The following is a 7,500-nucleotide window of genomic DNA, read 5'->3' on the forward strand; positions in this document are numbered from 1 at the left end:
CTAAAACTAAAGGAAACTTCCATGAACAAAGTTTCTTTCAAGGAATTTTTATATGTAAAACAAAACACCATAAACTGCTTTCCAGATAACTACAACATTGTCGTTGTTAAGGTTCAATGCTAACAATTTCTTGTTGAGTTGTCTACTTGAATAATCCAATTCAAGTCATTGCACTCATCGTTTTCTACTCTAATTCTCGAGTGGTATTTTAGTCTTGATAAACAGTGACACATTAAAATAAGCAAAGTAAAAAAAAGATTTGTTGGCGTATCTTGATTTCAAATAACTAATACTTTTAGATATACGAAAGAAAAGACAAAATTTGAAATGTTATTTTCAACTTTGTGAGCTCCGACACTGGATTTTTTGCTACAAAATCATTTTAGTCAGTGATATTGTTAGAAAAAAAAAGAACCATAAAAATAAATATAATTCATCAAAGAGGGGGTGGAGCAATAAACTAGATTATCTCATTAGCTTAATTGTATGACCGATTATTAGAAAGTTTTAAGAATAGATATAAGACACGAGTAAATAAAGATTCATCAAATTTCAATTTGTATTTATTTTGTATATTTTGGAAGGTTTTTAGTGAAAAATCCTTATTTAAAAATTCTAATATTTTAGATTTAGTTATTATACATCAACTAATAAAGCAGGATGCTCTGAATCTGAATTTATTGTTATGATCCCTTAAGCTTTTAGATATTTTCTATGATCAAAAACATATAATGGATGTTGATCAAAATTTGAATAAGCATTCTGGACATAAGAATCTTGTTTTTAATCTTAGCAAGTCGACATAAAAGTGACGTCAAACTTGTATAGCTTGAGCGGATATACTTTTTCTATATTCATACATACATTATATATATATATATATATATATATATATTATATATATATATATATATAATGTATATGTATAATGTATGTATATATATAATATATGTATATATATAATGTGTATATATATTTAATATATGTATATATATAATGTGTATATATATATAATGTATGTATATATATAATGTATATATAATGTATGTATGTATATAATGTATATATATATAATGTATGTATGTATATAATGTATATATATAATGTATGTATGTATGTATATAATGTATATGTATATATATTGTACATATATATATATATATTGTATATATATTGTATATATGTGTATTGTATATATATATATAATGTATATATATATATATATATATATATATATATATATATATATATATATATATATATATATACACGGTGACCGCCAAAAACGGGACACACCTCTAATTAGGCCCCGTTTCTTAGTGTTTTGTCCGAATGAAATGAAACTTTGGTCATAACTAGTTTATTATATTCAATACATCACATCAAACCACTAGGGTCTTTGGCCTTTTTTCCCCCCTTGACTGTAAAATGATTTGAAAAGCAATTGAATGTCCTCTGTTTTTTGGGGGTCACCCTGTATATCTTCTATACTCCTATAAATTCGTTTTTCGTTTGTGTGTATTGGTATTCATATTACAAGCCCTCTTTTCTATTTATTTAAAAAGAAAAGAAAATTTTCTTAAATATGGTTTCTGGAATTGTATTCACTAGCAAAAGATCTAGCTAATTTGTATATTCTTTTAAACATTCACTTTAATTAATTCCCTATTAGTTTTTTCGGTTTTCTAATGGGATGATCATCTTTAGTTTACTATTACGTGTAATTATATTCATGCAGATATTCTGCATAATTTATACTTGCATATTTGCGTAAAAAATTTATAGTAAATACAAAATTATTTCCATATATGTTTATGTATATGTATATATTTTTGTTTAGTCTATCTATCTATCTATGTGTGTGTGTCTGTGTGGGTACATTTCCCTACGCAGAAATTTGATATGCAGGGTACTGAGATTTGGGAAAATCTTTGAGATCCGTTCTCGCCCAGAAATTTTGCTATTAAGGGGTAAAAGTTCAACGATTTGACCTTTGATAATTCTACTAAACTCCTCCGACAATTTTGGGTATATACAATTGAAATTTTAGATATGGGTTCCTTGGACATGGATCTAACTTAATAACTTGATTTGAGCCCAAAACAATAAATTTTAAGGGGTCACATTAGGGGTCAAATTTAAAAAAAATTGACCTCTGCGGTCTCTACCAAATTACTCAGACACTTCCTGGTCTAAACATTTGAAATTTTACATAAAGGGTATTCAGAGATAGGGCAAGCTATTTAATCGGTTTGGGTCGAAAATTTTAAGTTATCAATATATAAATGTATGTAGTATGTATGTTTGCATGTGTGCTGGATTTTTACAAAATCAGTATTGTTTTGAAGTACGACCTTTCAGACAACAAATATCGAAGAATTGGCTAAAAACATTAATATCTTCATCTGCAACTGGGCACTTTTCTACAGGGAGGGGTCGCTTTTTTCGCCGATATTTTTGAAAGTCATCCTCTCCTTTCTATTGTCTAGCCTTAATGAAAACCTACGTAATTTCCGGTTTGGCGGTGGTTTTAACGGCAAAGACGCCACGTTTTTTCGCCGTTCTTTTCCCCCTTCGCGGTACGAATTCGAGCCTGCGTTCCTACTACTACTTTTTTTTTTGCTCAATATACACATCCAAACACCCGGGCAACGCCAGGTTGAAATGCTAGTATATCTATAAAAGTGAACGTATCTGTGTGTGTGTCTGTGTGTCTGTGTGTGTACATTTCCCTACGCAATAACTTTGTCAATTTTAAGTCTACAGACTCGAAATTTGGGGTACATGGTACTGAAATTTGGGAAATCTGTGTAATTCTGTTTTCGGTCACAAATTTGGCTATTAAGGGGTCAAAGTTCAACGATTTTACCTTTAATAACTCTACCAAACTCCTCCGAGAATTTTGGGTCTAAACGCTTGAAATTTTAGATATAGGTTTCTTGGACATGGATTTAACTTAATAACTGGAGTTGAGCCCAAAACAATAAATGTTAGGGGGTCACATTAGGGGTCAAATTAAAAAAAAAATTTACCTCTGTGGTTTCTACCAAATTACTCAGACACTTCCTGGTCTAAACATTTGAAATTTTACATAAAGGGTATTCAGAGATAGGGCAAGCTTTTTAGTCGGTTTGGGTCGAAAATTTTTAGTTACCAATATATAAATGTATGTTTGCATGTGTGCCTAAAACTTTCGACAGAGACGACGGATTTTTACAAAATCAGTATTGTTTTGAAGTACGCCATTTCAGACAACAAATATCGAAAAATTAGCTAAAAACATTAATATCTTCATCTTCAACTGGGCACTTTTCTACAGGGGAGGGTCGTTTTTTCGCCGATATTTTTGAAAGTCATCCTCTCCTTTCTATTGTCTAGCCTTAATTAAAACCTACGTTACTTCCGGTTTGGCAATGATCGTAACGACAAAAACGTCAGTCCCCACCCCCGTTCTTTTCGTCCTTTGCTGTACGGGTTCGAGCCTTCCTTTCTACTATCACTTTTTTGTTTTTTGCTCAACACACACCTCCGCGCAACGCCGGGCTAAAATGCTAGTATGTATATATATATATATATATATATATATATATATATATATATATATATATATATATATATATATATATATATATGTGTGTGTGTGTGTGTGTGAACGTGTCTGTGTATCTGTCTATGTGTCTGTGGTGTGTGTACATTTCCCTACGCAATAACTCTGTCAAGTTTAAGTCTACACACTTGAAATTTGATATACAGGCCACTTAGATTTGGGAAAATCGATGTGATCGGTTTTCGGCCAGAAATTTGGCTGTAAAGGGGTCAAAGTGCAACGATTTGACCTTTGAGAACTCTACCAAACTCCGACGACAATTTTGGGTCTAAACACTTTAAATTTTAGATATGGGTTCCTTGGACATGGATCTAACTTAATAACTTGATTGGAGCTCCAAACAATAAATGTTAAGGGGTCATAATAAGGATCAAATTAAAAAGATTTGAGCGCTTTTTTTTTGCTCAACATACACCTCCAAATACCCGGGCAACGCCGGGCACCCATGCTAGTATATATATAATGTATGTATTTATACGCACACTTATGTAGGAGATCTAGGATTAGAGTGCGAGTGAATTTATGTAGCTAATCATCCTGTATTTTACTACAATCATCTTTATGCACACACACACACGCACGCACACACACACACACACACACACACACACACACACACACACACACACACACACACACACACACACACACACACACGCACGCACACATATATATTTACTTTCTTTTTTTAGCACACGTATTTATTACGGTTTTTTCATTCTATTTTTGACACATTACCGTTTCACTTTTTTTAACACACATATTATTTATTACCGCTTTTCTTTCCTTTAACACGTATATCATTTATTACCGTTTTTCTTTTTTTAACACGTATATCATTTATTACCGGTTTTATTTTTTAAAACACGTATATCATTCATTACCGTTTTTATTTTTTTAACACACATATTATTTATTAGAGTTTTTCTTTTTTTAACACGTATATCATTTATTACCGTTTTTCTTTATTAACACGTATATCATTTATTACCGTTTTTCTTTATTAACACGGTGTTATTTATTACCGTTATTGATTACCGTTTTTCTTTTTTTTTAACACGTATATCATTTATTACCGTTTTTTTAACACGTATATGATTTATTACCATTTTTCTTTTTTTAACACGTATACCATTTATTACCGTTTTTTTTTAACACGTATATCATTTATTTTTTCTTTTTTTAACACGTATATCATTTATTACCATTTTTCTTTTTTTAACACGTATATCATTTATTACCGTTTTTCTTTTTTTTAACACGCACATCATTTATTACCGTTTTTCTTTTTTTAACACGTATATCATTTATTACCGTTTTTCTTTATTAACACGGTGTTATTTATTACCGTTATTGATTACCGTTTTTCTTTTTTTTTAACACTTATATCATTTATTACCGTTTTTTTTAACACGTATATCATTTATTACCGTTTTTTTAACACCGTATATCATTTATTACCGTTTTTTTTAACACGTATATCATTTATTACCATTTTTTCTTTTTTTAACACGTATATCATTTATTACCGTTTTTCTTTTTTTAACACGTATATCATTTATTACCGTTTTTCTTTTTTAACAAATATACCATTTATTACCGTTTTTCTTTTTTTAACACGTATATCATTTATTACCGTTTTTCTTTTTTAACACATATATCATTTATTACCATTTTTCTTTTTTTTAACACGTATATCATTTATTACCGTTTTTCTTTTTTAACAAATATACCATTTATTACCGTTTTTCTTTTTTAACACGTATATCATTTATTACCGTTTTTCTTTTTTTTTAACACGTATATCATTTGTTACCGTTTTTATTTTTTTAACACACATATCATTTATTACCGTTTTTCTTTTTTTGACGCGTATATCATTTATTACCGTTTTTCTTTTTTTTAACACACATATCATTTATTATCGTTTTTCTTTTTTTTAACACTTAATATTTATTACCGTTTTTTTTCTTTTTTTAACCCTCATATTATTTATTACGGGTTTTCTTTTTTTTACCACACATATTATTTATTACTTTTTTTTTTAACCAACATATTATTTATTATGGTTTTTCTTTTCTTTTAACACACATATTACTTATTACGGTTTTTTAAACCCACATATTATTACGGTTTTTTCATTTTTTTAACACACATATTATTTATTAAGGTTTTTTAATCAACATATTATTTATTAGGGGTTTTTAATCCACATATTATTTATTTCGGTTTTTTAATCCACATATTATTTATTTCGGTTTTTTAATCCACATATTATTTATTTCGGTTTTTTAATCCACATATTATTTATTTCGGTTTTTTAACCCACATATTATTTATTACTGTTTTTCTTTTTCTTTAACACACATATTATTTATTAGGGGTTTTCCTTTTTTTAACACACTTATCATTTATTATGTTTTTTTTAATACACATATGATTTATTACGGTTTTTCTTTCTTTTTTCAATATGCATATAATTTGTGACGTTTTTCTTTCCTTTTATACACGTTAATCATTTATTACGGTTTTTCTTTTTTAACACACATATTATTTATTACTGCTTTTCTTTTTTAACACACATATTATTTATTACTGTTTATTTTAACACACATATTTATTACTGTTTTTCTTTTTTTTTAACAAACATATTTATTACTGCTTTTTTTAGCACACATATTATTTATTACTGTTTTTCCTTTTTTAACACACATATTTATTGCTGATTTTCTTTTTTTTAACACGTATATCATTCATTACCGTTTTACTTTTTTTAAACACACATATTATTTATTACTGCTTTTTTTAACACACATATCATTTATTACCGTTTTACCTTTTTTAGCAGACATATTATCATTTGAATATTTTTTAGTAACTTATATAGATAAATAGTGAATGGAACACGATTGAAGCATATTCTTAATCTGTCATTAGTACACACACATACACGTATATATATTTGTTAGTAAATAAAAAATATGCAGCATTGTAAAAGCAGCAGTCAAATATTTAATAGACATTTGAGGATATTATTTGCGAGTGGCAATCCAATGGGCCGTCGATTATCAACTAGATGGTTGTATGTTCAATGCTTGATTCGAAATGGATGCTATCTAAGACAGCGACAAGTCTATCTGTGGATGACTACACACACACACACACACACACACACACACACACACACACACACACACACACACACACACACACACACACACATATATATATAGAGAGAGAGATCGATCAATGAATTTCAGTGAATGATAATACAATGTACTAGAAAACTATATCAATAATAAATGATGATATAATCTACTTAGCTTTAGACCTTCTGCAGTTTCATGGCATCACCAATCAACAGAAATTATTTCCGTATTTGTTAGATTCGGGATTAAACTTATCAATCATAAATTTGCAAACATAAAAAAGATAAAATAAACTTACCATGTTAAAGATTTGCAAAACATCCAGAACAGTGATTGAGTTGAAAATAAATTTGGAAGGTGATTTACTAATGTTAAATTTAATGGAACGACAATGAAATTAAAAGTCTTCGTGTTAAGAAAACAGGAAATCTTTTTGTAACATATTCTATTCAACAATTCAATTAGTGGAATTTGCGTATAAATATGTTTTGTCAAAAAGTCGAAACTCTAACAACTGAGTAGGAAAATCAGAATTAAATGAAAGTTTCTCTGAAGTTTTCTCAGCCTAAGAAAATGCGCAAAAAGTCAGCCAGATTCGAATTCTAAGAGAATATACAACCCGTATTCAAGAAAAAGAAAATGAAATGTACCGTTCGCTTCATTGGAGAAAGTTGATGTTGAAAGGTTTGAAAATGGAGCTTAAAAAACTTGTAAAAACTGGCATCCTATCAAAAGTTAAATTCA

At 28.7% G+C, this 7,500-nt stretch overlaps 1 protein-coding gene and 1 long non-coding RNA gene across 5 annotated transcripts in view; both read right to left on the bottom strand.

Moving 5' to 3' along the window:
- The window catches only part of LOC145291330 (receptor-type tyrosine-protein phosphatase N2-like), a 1,723,320-nt gene that overhangs the window by 456,533 nt on the left and 1,259,287 nt on the right, over nucleotides 1–7,500 (bottom strand). The gene's annotated exons all lie outside the window — the stretch shown is intronic.
- The window catches only part of LOC145291329 (uncharacterized), a 5,590-nt gene continuing 2,265 nt past the window's right edge, over nucleotides 4,176–7,500 (bottom strand). The window contains exons 1-2 of the long non-coding RNA XR_013869382.1: nucleotides 5,052–7,500; nucleotides 4,176–4,989 (exon numbers count right to left, since the gene is read on the bottom strand). The exon at nucleotides 5,052–7,500 is cut by the window's right edge and continues 2,265 nt beyond it. This is a non-coding gene — a long non-coding RNA (uncharacterized LOC145291329). The remainder of the gene's footprint in view (nucleotides 4,990–5,051) is intronic.

Source organism: Euprymna scolopes, chromosome 12 (genome assembly GCF_053919585.1).
Source record: "Euprymna scolopes isolate OS-2025 chromosome 12, ASM5391958v1, whole genome shotgun sequence".
Lineage (NCBI taxonomy): Eukaryota > Metazoa > Mollusca > Cephalopoda > Sepiida > Sepiolidae > Euprymna > Euprymna scolopes.